The sequence below is a fragment of the Carassius gibelio genome, chromosome B19 (assembly GCF_023724105.1).
Source record: "Carassius gibelio isolate Cgi1373 ecotype wild population from Czech Republic chromosome B19, carGib1.2-hapl.c, whole genome shotgun sequence".
Lineage (NCBI taxonomy): Eukaryota > Metazoa > Chordata > Actinopteri > Cypriniformes > Cyprinidae > Carassius > Carassius gibelio.
Window position 1 is genome coordinate 3,477,271 of NC_068414.1, and position 14,628 is coordinate 3,491,898.

Here is a 14,628-nt window from a genome sequence, read left to right on the forward strand (position 1 = left end):
GACGAAAAGAACCAGCTCTCCCCGTCGGGGAATCGAACCCCGGTCTTCCGCGTGACAGGCGGAGATACTGTCCACTATACTAACGAGGAGCCGTGCATGCTGCCGTTTCTCCCCCAACTGACGGCACTGCACCTACATAACTAAACAATGCATGGCTTCTTCTGACGCAGACCCAGCCCTAGCACCGTAAAATTTCTGATGGACCCATCATTAGCTGAAGTCGCATAACACTTGGAACACTACCCGTAGCAGGGGTCATTGTTTGGACTCTTTTTTTTTTTTTTTTTTTTTTTTAAATTGCGCTTTAAACAGAAAGTATTGCGTCAATGCAACTGAACAACATTAATTAGGAACACAGTGCGTCAAAAAGCAAAATGACAGTTAAAGGCATTTCGTTATTGAACTCTTTGATGACATCATTCAGCTAAGTTCAGTTTAAATAGTATCTGTGCAATAATTTGCAATCAAGTCAACGATATCGCTGTACATGAAGTGTCCCCAGCTCCGCCTGCCAGAAGCGACAGAGGGAAGAAACCAAAACTCGATCGGTGAAAGGATGGAGAAAAAACCCGGTGAGAAACCAGGCTCAGTCGGGGAGACAGTTCTCCCCTTGTCAGACGAAACCAGTAGATCAGCTCCAGGCTGCAGGAATGTCAGACTGTGCAGAAGAATCATCTGTTTCCTGTGGTCTTGTCCAGGTGGTCTTTACAAGGGATTTGTATCTGCGGCTCATCTAGTTGTCACGGTCTCCACTGTGTTTCTGGGCCATAGAGGTCCTTTCTAGGTGTTGATCCACCATCTTCTCTGGATACGGACTGGATCTGGTGGCTACGGTGACCTCGGAATAAGGGATTTCTTTAAAAGACTTTTTTTTTTCATATAAGATTTTATCCAACTTTTCAGATAGAGGCATGAGAAAGAGATTGCCTTGATTGGGCTTTTGGTTATTATAGGCACTCTCTGCGTTTGACCACTTCGTGTTTATTTAGCCGGATGGGAAGGCAGCGCTTTCTTGTACGTGACGGGATGCAAATTCTTGAAGGCTCTCTTTAGTGACGGGTCCAAACAAAGATCTCATCTGCTCCTCTAGCCCTATCGGCGACTCGTGCACTTCGAGCCTTCTTAGTGACGGCGCAAGTTGCTGACTGCAGACTGCGTTGGTGGTATAGTGGTGAGCATAGCTGCCTTCCAAGCAGTTGGAGAGAGCAGTGCGCATGTCCTTTGGCTCGGGCTGACGTCGAAGCAGAACTCCCTCTGTGACCTGTGCCTCCACCCAAAACTTTTGGATGGAATAATTTCGGATGGACCCATCATTAGCTGAAGTTGCATAACACTTGCAACACTACCCGTAGCAGGGGTCATTGTTTGGACTCTTTTTTTTTTTTTTTTTTTTTTTTAATTGCGCTTTAAACAAAAAGTATTGTGTCAATGCAACTGAACAACATTTATTAGGAACACAGTGCGTCAAAAAGCAAAATGACAGTTAAAGGCATTTCGTTATTGAACTCTTTGATGACATCATTCAGCTAAGTTCAGTTTAAATAGTATCTGTGCAATAATTTGCAATCAAGTCAACGATATCGCTGTACATGAAGTGTCCCCAGCTCCGCCTGCCAGAAGCGACAGAGGCAAGAAACCAAAACTCGATCGGTGAAAGGATGGAGAAAAAACCCGGTGAGAAACCAGGCTCAATCGGGGAGACAGTTCTCCCCTTGTCAGACGAAACAGGTAGATCAGCTCCAGGCTGCAGGAATGTCAGACTGTGCAGAAGAATCATCTGTTTCCTGTGGTCTTGTCCAGGTGGTCTTTACAGGGGATTTGTATCTGCGGCTCATCTAGTTGTCACGGTCTCCGCTGTGTTTCTGGGCCATAGAGGTCCTTTCTAGGTGTTGATCCACCATCTTCTCTGGATACGGACTGGATCCGGGTGACTGAAGCGGATACAGACTGGATCTGGTGGCTACGGTGACCTCGGAATAAGGGATTTCTTTAAAAGACTTTTTTTTTCATATAAGATTTTATCCAACTTTTCAGATAGAGGCATGAGAAAGAGATTGCCTTGATTGGGCTTTTGGTTATTATAGGCACTCTCTGCGTTTGACCACTTCGTGTTTATTTAGCCGGATGGGAAGGCAGCGCTTTCTTGTACGTGACGGGATGCAAATTCTTGAAGGCTCTCTTTAGTGACGGGTCCAAACAAAGATCTCATCTGCTCTTCTAGCCCTATCGGCGACTCGTGCACTTCGAGCCTTCTTAGTGACGGCGCAAGTTGCTGACTGCTGACTGCGTTGGTGGTATAGTGGTGAGCATAGCTGCCTTCCAAGCAGTTGGAGAAAGCAGTGCGCATGTCCTTTGGCTCGGGCTGACGTCGAAGCAGAACTCCCTCTGTGACCTGTGCCTCCACCCAAAACTTTTGGATGGAATAATTTCGGATGGACCCATCATTAGCTGAAGTCGCATAACACTTGCAACACTACCCGTAGCAGGGGTCATTGTTTGGACTCTTTTTTTTTTTTTTTTTTTTTTTTTATTGCGCTTTAAACAAAAAGTATTGTGTCAATGCAACTGAACAACATTTATTAGGAACACAGTGCGTCAATAAAGCTACTGACTTCCGCCTGCGTTGGTGGTATAGTGGTGAGCATAGCTGCCTTCCAAGCAGTTGACCCGGGTTCGATTCCCGGCCAACGCATGTCCTTTGGCTCGGGCTGACGTCGAAGCAGAACTCCTTCTGTGACCTGCGACTCCAACCAAACATTTTGGATGGATCATTCGGAAGACGAAAAGAACCAGCTCTCCCCGTCGGGGAATCGAACCCCGGTCTTCCGCGTGACAGGCGGAGATACTGTCCACTATACTAACGAGGAGCCGTGCATGCTGCCGTTTCTCCCCCAACTGACGGCACTGCACTGACATAACTAAACAATGCATGGCTTCTTCTGACGCAGACCCAGCCCTAGCACCGTAAAATTTCTGATGGACCCATCATTAGCTGAAGTCGCATAACACTTGGAACACTACCCGTAGCAGGGGTCATTGTTTGGACTCTTTTTTTTTTTTTTTTTTTTTTTAAATTGCGCTTTAAACAGAAAGTATTGCGTCAATGCAACTGAACAACATTAATTAGGAACACAGTGCGTCAAAAAGCAAAATGACAGTTAAAGGCATTTCGTTATTGAACTCTTTGATGACATCATTCAGCTAAGTTCAGTTTAAATAGTATCTGTGCAATAATTTGCAATCAAGTCAACGATATCGCTGTACATGAAGTGTCCCCAGCTCCGCCTGCCAGAAGCGACAGAGGGAAGAAACCAAAACTCGATCGGTGAAAGGATGGAGAAAAAACCCGGTGAGAAACCAGGCTCAGTCGGGGAGACAGTTCTCCCCTTGTCAGACGAAACCAGTAGATCAGCTCCAGGCTGCAGGAATGTCAGACTGTGCAGAAGAATCATCTGTTTCCTGTGGTCTTGTCCAGGTGGTCTTTACAAGGGATTTGTATCTGCGGCTCATCTAGTTGTCACGGTCTCCGCTGTGTTTCTGGGCCATAGAGGTCCTTTCTAGGTGTTGATCCACCATCTTCTCTGGATACGGACTGGATCCGGGTGACTGAAGCGGATACAGACTGGATCTGGTGGCTACGGTGACCTCGGAATAAGGGATTTCTTTAAAAGACTTTTTTTTTCATATAAGATTTTATCCAACTTTTCAGATAGAGGCATGAGAAAGAGATTGCCTTGATTGGGCTTTTGGTTATTATAGGCACTCTCTGCGTTTGACCACTTCGTGTTTATTTAGCCGGATGGGAAGGCAGCGCTTTCTTGTACGTGACGGGATGCAAATTCTTGAAGGCTCTCTTTAGTGACGGGTCCAAACAAAGATCTCATCTGCTCCTCTAGCCCTATCGGCGACTCGTGCACTTCGAGCCTTCTTAGTGACGGCGCAAGTTGCTGACTGCTGACTGCGTTGGTGGTATAGTGGTGAGCATAGCTGCCTTCCAAGCAGTTGACACGGATTCGATTCCCGGCCAACGCATATCCTTTGGCTCGGGCTGACGTCGAAGCAGAACTCCCTCTGTGACCTGTGCCTCCACCCAAAACTTTTGGATGGAATAATTTCGGATGGACCCATCATTAGCTGAAGTCGCATAACACTTGCAACACTACCCGTAGCAGGGGTCATTGTTTGGACTCTTTTTTTTTTTTTTTTTTTTTTTAATTGCGCTTTAAACAAAAAGTATTGTGTCAATGCAACTGAACAACATTTATTAGGAACACAGTGCGTCAATAAAGCTACTGACTTCCGCCTGCGTTGTTGGTATAGTGGTGAGCATAGCTGCCTTCCAAGCAGTTGACCCGGGTTCGATTCCCGGCCAACGCATGTCCTTTGGCTCGGGCTGACGTCGAAGCAGAACTCCTTCTGTGACCTGCGAATCCAACCAAACATTTTGGATGGATCATTCGGAAGACGAAAAGAACCAGCTCTCCCCGTCGGGGAATCGAACCCCGGTCTTCCGCGTGACAGGCGGAGATACTGTCCACTATACTAACGAGGAGCCGTGCATGCTGCCGTTTCTCCCCCAACTGACGGCACTGCACTGACATAACTAAACAATGCATGGCTTCTTCTGACGCAGACCCAGCCCTAGCACCGTAAAATTTCTGATGGACCCATCATTAGCTGAAGTCGCATAACACTTGGAACACTACCCGTAGCTGGGGTCATTGTTTGGACTCTTTTTTTTTTTTTTTTTTTTTTTTTTTAAATTGCGCTTTAAACAAAAAGTATTGTGTCAATGCAACTGAACAACATTTATTAGGAACACAGTGCGTCAAAAAGCAAAATGACAGTTAAAGGCATTTCGTTATTGAACTCTTTGATGACATCATTCAGCTAAGTTCAGTTTAAATAGTATCTGTGCAATAATTTGCAATCAAGTCAACGATATCGCTGTACATGAAGTGTCCCCAGCTCCGCCTGCCAGAAGCGACAGAGGCAAGAAACCAAAACTCGATCGGTGAAAGGATGGAGAAAAAACCCGGTGAGAAACCAGGCTCAATCGGGGAGACAGTTCTCCCCTTGTCAGACGAAACAGGTAGATCAGCTCTAGGCTGCAGGAATGTCAGACTGTGCAGAAGAATCATCTGTTTCCTGTGGTCTTGTCCAGGTGGTCTTTACAGGGGATTTGTATCTGCGGCTCATCTAGTTGTCACGGTCTCCGCTGTGTTTCTGGGCCATAGAGGTCCTTTCTAGGTGTTGATCCACCATCTTCTCTGGATACGGACTGGATCCGGGTGACTGAAGCGGATACAGACTGGATCTGGTGGCTACGGTGACCTCGGAATAAGGGATTTCTTTAAAAGACTTTTTTTTTCATATAAGATTTTATCCAACTTTTCAGATAGAGGCATGAGAAAGAGATTGCCTTGATTGGGCTTTTGGTTATTATAGGCACTCTCTGCGTTTGACCACTTCGTGTTTATTTAGCCGGATGGGAAGGCAGCGCTTTCTTGTACGTGACGGGATGCAAATTCTTGAAGGCTCTCTTTAGTGACGGGTCCAAACAAAGATCTCATCTGCTCCTCTAGCCCTATCGGCGACTCGTGCACTTCGAGCCTTCTTAGTGACGGCGCAAGTTGCTGACTGCTGACTGCGTTGGTGGTATAGTGGTGAGCATAGCTGCCTTCCAAGCAGTTGGAGAGAGCAGTGCGCATGTCCTTTGGCTCGGGCTGACGTCGAAGCAGAACTCCCTCTGTGACCTGTGCCTCCACCCAAAACTTTTGGATGGAATAATTTCGGATGGACCCATCATTAGCTGAAGTCGCATAACACTTGCAACACTACCGGTAGCAGGGGTCATTGTTTGGACTCTTTTTTTTTTTTTTTTTTTTTTTTAAATTGCGCTTTAAAAAAAAAGTATTGTGTCAATGCAACTGAACAACATTTATTAGGAACACAGTGCGTCAATAAAGCTACTGACTTCCGCCTGCGTTGGTGGTATAGTGGTGAGCATAGCTGCCTTCCAAGCAGTTGACCCGGGTTCGATTCTTTTATTGATTTTTTTTAAATTGCGCTTCAAACAGAAAGTATTGCGTCAATGCAACTGAACAACATTAATTAGGAACACAGTGCGTCAAAAAGCAAAATGACAGTTAAAGGCATTTCGTTATTGAACTCTTTGATGACATCATTCAGCTAAGTTCAGTTTAAATAGTATCTGTGCAATAATTTGCAATCAAGTCAACGATATCGCTGTACATGAAGTGTCCCCAGCTCCGCCTGCCAGAAGCGACAGAGGGAAGAAACCAAAACTCGATCAGTGAAAGGATGGAGAAAAAACCCGGTGAGAAACCAGGCTCAGTCGGGGAGACAGTTCTCCCCTTGTCAGACGAAACCAGTAGATCAGGTCCAGGCTGCAGGAATGTCAGACTGTGCAGAAGAATCATCTGTTTCCTGTGGTCTTGTCCAGGTGGTCTTTACAAGGGATTTGTATCTGCGGCTCATCTAGTTGTCACGGTCTCCGCTGTGTTTCTGGGCCATAGAGGTCCTTTCTAGGTGTTGATCCACCATCTTCTCTGGATACGGACTGGATCCGGGTGACTGAAGCGGATACAGACTGGATCTGGTGGCTACGGTGACCTCGGAATAAGGGATTTCTTTAAAAGACTTTTTTTTTCATATAAGATTTTATCCAACTTTTCAGATAGAGGCATGAGAAAGAGATTGCCTTGATTGGGCTTTTGGTTATTATAGGCACTCTCTGCGTTTGACCACTTCGTGTTTATTTAGCCGGATGGGAAGGCAGCGCTTTCTTGTACGTGACGGGATGCAAATTCTTGAAGGCTCTCTTTAGTGACGGGTCCAAACAAAGATCTCATCTGCTCCTCTAGCCCTATCGGCGACTCGTGCACTTCGAGCCTTCTTAGTGACGGCGCAAGTTGCTGACTGCTGACTGCGTTGGTGGTATAGTGGTGAGCATAGCTGCCTTCCAAGCAGTTGACCCGGATTCGATTCCCGGCCAAAGCATATCCTTTGGCTCGGGCTGACGTCGAAGCAGAACTCCCTCTGTGACCTGTGCCTCCACCCAAAACTTTTGGATGGAATAATTTCGGATGGACCCATCGTTAGCTGAAGTCGCATAACACTTGCAACACTACCCGTAGCAGGGGTCATTGTTTGGACTCTTTTTTTTTTTTTTTTTTTAATTGCGCTTTAAACAAAAAGTATTGTGTCAATGCAACTGAACAACATTTATTAGGAACACAGTGCGTCAAAAAGCAAAATGACAGTTAAAGGCATTTCGTTATTGAACTCTTTGATGACATCATTCAGCTAAGTTCAGTTTAAATAGTATCTGTGCAATAATTTGCAATCAAGTCAACGATATCGCTGTACATGAAGTGTCCCCAGCTCCGCCTGCCAGAAGCGACAGAGGGAAGAAACCAAAACTCGATCGGTGAAAGGATGGAGAAAAAACCCGGTGAGAAACCAGGCTCAGTCGGGGAGACAGTTCTCCCCTTGTCAGACGAAACCAGTAGATCAGGTCCAGGCTGCAGGAATGTCAGACTGTGCAGAAGAATCATCTGTTTCCTGTGGTCTTGTCCAGGTGGTCTTTACAAGGGATTTGTATCTGCGGCTCATCTAGTTGTCACGGTCTCCGCTGTGTTTCTGGGCCATAGAGGTCCTTTCTAGGTGTTGATCCACCATCTTCTCTGGATACGGACTGGATCCGGGTGACTGAAGCGGATACAGACTGGATCTGGTGGCTACGGTGACCTCGGAATAAGGGATTTCTTTAAAAGACTTTTTTTTTCATATAAGATTTTATCCAACTTTTCAGATAGAGGCATGAGAAAGAGATTGCCTTGATTGGGCTTTTGGTTATTATAGGCACTCTCTGCATTTGACCACTTCGTGTTTATTTAGCCGGATGGGAAGGCAGCGCTTTCTTGTACGTGACGGGATGCAAATTCTTGAAGGCTCTCTTTAGTGACGGGTCCAAACAAAGATCTCATCTGCTCCTCTAGCCCTATCGGCGACTCGTGCACTTCGAGCCTTCTTAGTGACGGCGCAAGTTGCTGACTGCTGACTGCGTTGGTGGTATAGTGGTGAGCATAGCTGCCTTCCAAGCAGTTGACCCGGATTCGATTCCCGGCCAAAGCATATCCTTTGGCTCGGGCTGACGTCGAAGCAGAACTCCCTCTGTGACCTGTGCCTCCACCCAAAACTTTTGGATGGAATAATTTCGGATGGACCCATCATTAGCTGAAGTCGCATAACACTTGCAACACTACCGGTAGCAGGGGTCATTGTTTGGACTCTTTTTTTTTTTTTTTTTTTTTTTAAATTGCGCTTTAAAAAAAAAGTATTGTGTCAATGCAACTGAACAACATTTATTAGGAACACAGTGCGTCAATAAAGCTACTGACTTCCGCCTGCGTTGGTGGTATAGTGGTGAGCATAGCTGCCTTCCAAGCAGTTGACCCGGGTTCGATTCTTTTATTGATTTTTTTTAAATTGCGCTTCAAACAGAAAGTATTGCGTCAATGCAACTGAACAACATTAATTAGGAACACAGTGCGTCAAAAAGCAAAATGACAGTTAAAGGCATTTCGTTATTGAACTCTTTGATGACATCATTCAGCTAAGTTCAGTTTAAATAGTATCTGTGCAATAATTTGCAATCAAGTCAACGATATCGCTGTACATGAAGTGTCCCCAGCTCCGCCTGCCAGAAGCGACAGAGGGAAGAAACCAAAACTTGATCAGTGAAAGGATGGAGAAAAAACCCGGTGAGAAACCAGGCTCAGTCGGGGAGACAGTTCTCCCCTTGTCAGACGAAACCAGTAGATCAGGTCCAGGCTGCAGGAATGTCAGACTGTGCAGAAGAATCATCTGTTTCCTGTGGTCTTGTCCAGGTGGTCTTTACAAGGGATTTGTATCTGCGGCTCATCTAGTTGTCACGGTCTCCGCTGTGTTTCTGGGCCATAGAGGTCCTTTCTAGGTGTTGATCCACCATCTTCTCTGGATACGGACTGGATCCGGGTGACTGAAGCGGATACAGACTGGATCTGGTGGCTACGGTGACCTCGGAATAAGGGATTTCTTTAAAAGACTTTTTTTTTCATATAAGATTTTATCCAACTTTTCAGATAGAGGCATGAGAAAGAGATTGCCTTGATTGGGCTTTTGGTTATTATAGGCACTCTCTGCGTTTGACCACTTCGTGTTTATTTAGCCGGATGGGAAGGCAGCGCTTTCTTGTACGTGACGGGATGCAAATTCTTGAAGGCTCTCTTTAGTGACGGGTCCAAACAAAGATCTCATCTGCTCCTCTAGCCCTATCGGCGACTCGTGCACTTCGAGCCTTCTTAGTGACGGCGCAAGTTGCTGACTGCGTTGGTGGTATAGTGGTGAGCATAGCTGCCTTCCAAGCAGTTGACCCGGATTCGATTCCCGGCCAAAGCATATCCTTTGGCTCGGGCTGACGTCGAAGCAGAACTCCCTCTGTGACCTGTGCCTCCACCCAAAACTTTTGGATGGAATAATTTCGGATGGACCCATCGTTAGCTGAAGTCGCATAACACTTGCAACACTACCCGTAGCAGGGGTCATTGTTTGGACTCTTTTTTTTTTTTTTTTTTTTTATTGCGCTTTAAACAAAAAGTATTGTGTCAATGCAACTGAACAACATTTATTAGGAACACAGTGCGTCAAAAAGCAAAATGACAGTTAAAGGCATTTCGTTATTGAACTCTTTGATGACATCATTCAGCTAAGTTCAGTTTAAATAGTATCTGTGCAATAATTTGCAATCAAGTCAACGATATCGCTGTACATGAAGTGTCCCCAGCTCCGCCTGCCAGAAGCGACAGAGGGAAGAAACCAAAACTCGATCGGTGAAAGGATGGAGAAAAAACCCGGTGAGAAACCAGGCTCAGTCGGGGAGACAGTTCTCCCCTTGTCAGACGAAACCAGTAGATCAGGTCCAGGCTGCAGGAATGTCAGACTGTGCAGAAGAATCATCTGTTTCCTGTGGTCTTGTCCAGGTGGTCTTTACAAGGGATTTGTATCTGCGGCTCATCTAGTTGTCACGGTCTCCGCTGTGTTTCTGGGCCATAGAGGTCCTTTCTAGGTGTTGATCCACCATCTTCTCTGGATACGGACTGGATCCGGGTGACTGAAGCGGATACAGACTGGATCTGGTGGCTACGGTGACCTCGGAATAAGGGATTTCTTTAAAAGACTTTTTTTTTCATATAAGATTTTATCCAACTTTTCAGATAGAGGCATGAGAAAGAGATTGCCTTGATTGGGCTTTTGGTTATTATAGGCACTCTCTGCGTTTGACCATTTCGTGTTTATTTAGCCGGATGGGAAGGCAGCGCTTTCTTGTACGTGACGGGATGCAAATTCTTGAAGGCTCTCTTTAGTGACGGGTCCAAACAAAGATCTCATCTGCTCCTCTAGCCCTATCGGCGACTCGTGCACTTCGAGCCTTCTTAGTGACGGCGCAAGTTGCTGACTGCTGACTGCGTTGGTGGTATAGTGGTGAGCATAGCTGCCTTCCAAGCAGTTGGAGAGAGCAGTGCGCATGTCCTTTGGCTCGGGCTGACGTCGAAGCAGAACTCCCTCTGTGACCTGTGCCTCCACCCAAAACTTTTGGATGGAATAATTTCGGATGGACCCATCATTAGCTGAAGTCGCATAACACTTGCAACACTACCCGTAGCAGGGGTCATTGTTTGGACTCTTTTTTTTTTTTTTTTTTTTAATTGCGCTTTAAACAAAAAGTCTTGTGTCAATGCAACTGAACAACATTTATTAGGAACACAGTGCGTCAATAAAGCTACTGACTTCCGCCTGCGTTGTTGGTATAGTGGTGAGCATAGCTGCCTTCCAAGCAGTTGACCCGGGTTCGATTCCAGGGCCAACGCATGTCTTTTGGCTCGGGCTGACGTCGAAGCAGAACTCCTTCTGTGACCTGCGAATCCAACCAAACATTTTGGATGGATCATTCGGAAGACGAAAAGAACCAGCTCTCCCCGTCGGGGAATCGAACCCCGGTCTTCCGCGTGACAGGCGGAGATACTGTCCACTATACTAACGAGGAGCCGTGCATGCTGCTGTTTCTCCCCCAACTGACGGCACTGCACTGACATAACTAAACAATGCATGGCTTCTTCTGACGCAGACCCAGCCCTAGCACCGTAAAATTTCTGATGGACCCATCATTAGCTGAAGTCGCATAACACTTGGAACACTACCCGTAGCAGGGGTCATTGTTTGGACTCTTTTTTTTTTTTTTTTTTTTTTTTAAATTGCGCTTTAAACAGAAAGTATTGCGTCAATGCAACTGAACAACATTAATTAGGAACACAGTGCGTCAAAAAGCAAAATGACAGTTAAAGGCATTTCGTTATTGAACTCTTTGATGACATCATTCAGCTAAGTTCAGTTTAAATAGTATCTGTGCAATAATTTGCAATCAAGTCAACGATATCGCTGTACATGAAGTGTCCCCAGCTCCGCCTGCCAGAAGCGACAGAGGGAAGAAACCAAAACTCGATCGGTGAAAGGATGGAGAAAAAACCCGGTGAGAAACCAGGCTCAGTCGGGGAGACAGTTCTCCCCTTGTCAGACGAAACCAGTAGATCAGCTCCAGGCTGCAGGAATGTCAGACTGTGCAGAAGAATCATCTGTTTCCTGTGGTCTTGTCCAGGTGGTCTTTACAAGGGATTTGTATCTGCGGCTCATCTAGTTGTCACGGTCTCCACTGTGTTTCTGGGCCATAGAGGTCCTTTCTAGGTGTTGATCCACCATCTTCTCTGGATACGGACTGGATCTGGTGGCTACGGTGACCTCGGAATAAGGGATTTCTTTAAAAGACTTTTTTTTTTCATATAAGATTTTATCCAACTTTTCAGATAGAGGCATGAGAAAGAGATTGCCTTGATTGGGCTTTTGGTTATTATAGGCACTCTCTGCGTTTGACCACTTCGTGTTTATTTAGCCGGATGGGAAGGCAGCGCTTTCTTGTACGTGACGGGATGCAAATTCTTGAAGGCTCTCTTTAGTGACGGGTCCAAACAAAGATCTCATCTGCTCCTCTAGCCCTATCGGCGACTCGTGCACTTCGAGCCTTCTTAGTGACGGCGCAAGTTGCTGACTGCAGACTGCGTTGGTGGTATAGTGGTGAGCATAGCTGCCTTCCAAGCAGTTGGAGAGAGCAGTGCGCATGTCCTTTGGCTCGGGCTGACGTCGAAGCAGAACTCCCTCTGTGACCTGTGCCTCCACCCAAAACTTTTGGATGGAATAATTTCGGATGGACCCATCATTAGCTGAAGTTGCATAACACTTGCAACACTACCCGTAGCAGGGGTCATTGTTTGGACTCTTTTTTTTTTTTTTTTTTTTTTTTAATTGCGCTTTAAACAAAAAGTATTGTGTCAATGCAACTGAACAACATTTATTAGGAACACAGTGCGTCAAAAAGCAAAATGACAGTTAAAGGCATTTCGTTATTGAACTCTTTGATGACATCATTCAGCTAAGTTCAGTTTAAATAGTATCTGTGCAATAATTTGCAATCAAGTCAACGATATCGCTGTACATGAAGTGTCCCCAGCTCCGCCTGCCAGAAGCGACAGAGGCAAGAAACCAAAACTCGATCGGTGAAAGGATGGAGAAAAAACCCGGTGAGAAACCAGGCTCAATCGGGGAGACAGTTCTCCCCTTGTCAGACGAAACAGGTAGATCAGCTCCAGGCTGCAGGAATGTCAGACTGTGCAGAAGAATCATCTGTTTCCTGTGGTCTTGTCCAGGTGGTCTTTACAGGGGATTTGTATCTGCGGCTCATCTAGTTGTCACGGTCTCCGCTGTGTTTCTGGGCCATAGAGGTCCTTTCTAGGTGTTGATCCACCATCTTCTCTGGATACGGACTGGATCCGGGTGACTGAAGCGGATACAGACTGGATCTGGTGGCTACGGTGACCTCGGAATAAGGGATTTCTTTAAAAGACTTTTTTTTTCATATAAGATTTTATCCAACTTTTCAGATAGAGGCATGAGAAAGAGATTGCCTTGATTGGGCTTTTGGTTATTATAGGCACTCTCTGCGTTTGACCACTTCGTGTTTATTTAGCCGGATGGGAAGGCAGCGCTTTCTTGTACGTGACGGGATGCAAATTCTTGAAGGCTCTCTTTAGTGACGGGTCCAAACAAAGATCTCATCTGCTCTTCTAGCCCTATCGGCGACTCGTGCACTTCGAGCCTTCTTAGTGACGGCGCAAGTTGCTGACTGCTGACTGCGTTGGTGGTATAGTGGTGAGCATAGCTGCCTTCCAAGCAGTTGGAGAAAGCAGTGCGCATGTCCTTTGGCTCGGGCTGACGTCGAAGCAGAACTCCCTCTGTGACCTGTGCCTCCACCCAAAACTTTTGGATGGAATAATTTCGGATGGACCCATCATTAGCTGAAGTCGCATAACACTTGCAACACTACCCGTAGCAGGGGTCATTGTTTGGACTCTTTTTTTTTTTTTTTTTTTTTTTTTATTGCGCTTTAAACAAAAAGTATTGTGTCAATGCAACTGAACAACATTTATTAGGAACACAGTGCGTCAATAAAGCTACTGACTTCCGCCTGCGTTGGTGGTATAGTGGTGAGCATAGCTGCCTTCCAAGCAGTTGACCCGGGTTCGATTCCCGGCCAACGCATGTCCTTTGGCTCGGGCTGACGTCGAAGCAGAACTCCTTCTGTGACCTGCGACTCCAACCAAACATTTTGGATGGATCATTCGGAAGACGAAAAGAACCAGCTCTCCCCGTCGGGGAATCGAACCCCGGTCTTCCGCGTGACAGGCGGAGATACTGTCCACTATACTAACGAGGAGCCGTGCATGCTGCCGTTTCTCCCCCAACTGACGGCACTGCACTGACATAACTAAACAATGCATGGCTTCTTCTGACGCAGACCCAGCCCTAGCACCGTAAAATTTCTGATGGACCCATCATTAGCTGAAGTCGCATAACACTTGGAACACTACCCGTAGCAGGGGTCATTGTTTGGACTCTTTTTTTTTTTTTTTTTTTTTTTAAATTGCGCTTTAAACAGAAAGTATTGCGTCAATGCAACTGAACAACATTAATTAGGAACACAGTGCGTCAAAAAGCAAAATGACAGTTAAAGGCATTTCGTTATTGAACTCTTTGATGACATCATTCAGCTAAGTTCAGTTTAAATAGTATCTGTGCAATAATTTGCAATCAAGTCAACGATATCGCTGTACATGAAGTGTCCCCAGCTCCGCCTGCCAGAAGCGACAGAGGGAAGAAACCAAAACTCGATCGGTGAAAGGATGGAGAAAAAACCCGGTGAGAAACCAGGCTCAGTCGGGGAGACAGTTCTCCCCTTGTCAGACGAAACCAGTAGATCAGCTCCAGGCTGCAGGAATGTCAGACTGTGCAGAAGAATCATCTGTTTCCTGTGGTCTTGTCCAGGTGGTCTTTACAAGGGATTTGTATCTGCGGCTCATCTAGTTGTCACGGTCTCCGCTGTGCTTCTGGGCCATAGAGGTCCTTTCTAGGTGTTGATCCACCATCTTCTCTGGATACGGACTGGATCCGGGTGAC

The 14,628-nt window shown here is 46.1% G+C and overlaps 5 non-coding genes across 5 annotated transcripts; all 5 read right to left on the bottom strand.

Moving 5' to 3' along the window:
* Positions 1 to 17: 17 nt before the first annotated feature.
* On the bottom strand, positions 18 to 89 carry trnad-guc (transfer RNA aspartic acid (anticodon GUC)). The gene has a single exon. It is a non-coding gene; the product is annotated as a tRNA-Asp (tRNA).
* A 2,706-nt stretch (positions 90 to 2,795) lies between these two features.
* trnad-guc (transfer RNA aspartic acid (anticodon GUC)) lies at positions 2,796 to 2,867 on the bottom strand. The gene has a single exon. It is a non-coding gene; the product is annotated as a tRNA-Asp (tRNA).
* Positions 2,868 to 4,480: 1,613 nt separating this feature from the next.
* trnad-guc (transfer RNA aspartic acid (anticodon GUC)) lies at positions 4,481 to 4,552 on the bottom strand. The gene has a single exon. It is a non-coding gene; the product is annotated as a tRNA-Asp (tRNA).
* Positions 4,553 to 11,038: 6,486 nt separating this feature from the next.
* On the bottom strand, positions 11,039 to 11,110 carry trnad-guc (transfer RNA aspartic acid (anticodon GUC)). Its single transcript has one exon. It is a non-coding gene; the product is annotated as a tRNA-Asp (tRNA).
* A 2,706-nt stretch (positions 11,111 to 13,816) lies between these two features.
* trnad-guc (transfer RNA aspartic acid (anticodon GUC)) lies at positions 13,817 to 13,888 on the bottom strand. Its single transcript has one exon. It is a non-coding gene; the product is annotated as a tRNA-Asp (tRNA).
* Positions 13,889 to 14,628: the final 740 nt, after the last annotated feature.